The sequence below is a fragment of the Geospiza fortis genome, unplaced genomic scaffold, assembly GCF_000277835.1.
Source record: "Geospiza fortis unplaced genomic scaffold, GeoFor_1.0 scaffold628, whole genome shotgun sequence".
Taxonomy (NCBI): Eukaryota; Metazoa; Chordata; class Aves; order Passeriformes; family Thraupidae; genus Geospiza; species Geospiza fortis.
In genome coordinates this window covers 108,270-109,885 of record NW_005054596.1, presented here as the reverse complement: position 1 = coordinate 109,885, position 1,616 = coordinate 108,270, and positions in this window count along the sequence as shown.

Below are 1,616 nucleotides of genomic sequence, written 5' to 3'. Positions count from 1 at the left end.
GGGAACATCCCGAGCCTGGAGCCCCCACTGGAGCGCCGGCCTGCCCCAGCCCTCCCAGCTGTCCCTGGCCGCTCCCAGGAGAGCACGGGACACCCCCAGGAGCCGGTGAGTGACACGGGGGACACACACGGGGGGGACAGCCACGTCCCCAAGGTGGCCTGGGAGGGGACAGCCCAGGCTTGGGGAGACCCTTCCCAAGGGGATCCAGGATAATTCCTCAGGAATTCTTCCCCATCATCTCCAGCCACATATGAGCCAAAAAAATATCCCAGAGAATCTTCGGGAATGTTCATCCCTCTGTTGTTCTTCACCCCATCCCTCTGTTAAAGAGCTGGAATACCCCAAAAATCTCAGAGTTTGGGGGTCCCAGGTCCAGCCCCACATCCCTGGGAAATTCCACAGGGGGCAAGTGGGAAAAAAGGGAAAAGAGGGAGATGGGGAAATGGAAGGAGAGGAAAAGGTTGGGAAAGACAGAAGGAAGGATGGATGGATGGATGGATGGATGGATGGATGGATGGATGGATGGATGATGGATGGATGGATGGATGATGGATGGATGATGGATGGATGGATGGATGGATGATGGATGGATGATGGATGGATGGATGATGGATGGATGGATGGATGGATGGATGGATGGATATGGATGGATGGATGGATGGATGGATGGATGGATGGATGGATGGATGGATGGATGGATGGATGGATGGATCCATGGATGGACGGATGGATGGATGATGGATGGTGACAAGAGCAGGGGACAATCTGCCCATCTCCCAGCTCCCCCATGGTGTATTTGACCCTCATCCCGAGCCAATCCCTGGGACCAGGGGGTCCATCCCTTTTAAGGGGGAACATCCCCTTCCGGGGGTACCTCCCTGTGTGTCCCACAGTGCCAGCTGTGCTCTGGTCCCCAGGGGGGTGACAGCCACCACCTGGCGCTGCAGAGGATGGCGGGGGACCTGCTGTCCCTGCGCCGCCGCGTCGCCAGCCTGGAGGCGGAGAACGGGCACCTGCGGCACAGCCTGGCCCGGCTGCGGGAGCCAGCCCAGCTCCGCGGCACCGACAGCGACGTGCTGACCCGGGACGAGCTGCTGGACAGGCTGGGTGCGTGCGGGCACACAGGGCACTGCCACCCTGCCGGGGTGACAGGGATGTGGCGTGTCACCATGGGGATGGGCAGGGTAGGCCGGGCACTGCCACCTTGCCTGGGTGATGGGGACAAGGCACATTATCCTGGGGACAGGCAGGAAACGCTGCGCACTGCCACTCTTGGTGGGTGACAGGGGTGTGGCATGTCACCCTTGGCACGGGCAGGGCACGCTGGGCACTGCCACCCCGAGTGGGTGACAGTGACAGGTGACAGGGACATGGTGCTTCCTTACAGCCACCCTGGGGTGTGAGCTGGGCACTGCCACCCTGGGTGGGTGACTGGGACGTGGTGTGTCACCATGGGGACAGGCAGGGCCATGCTGGGCACTGCCATCCCTGGTGGTGACAGGGCTGTCCCCGCAGCCACCCCGGGTGGGTGACAGGGCTGTCCCCGCAGCCACTCCGGGTGGGTGACAGGTCTGTCCCCGCAGCCATCCTGTCCCGCGAGCTGGCGGCAGGGGCGG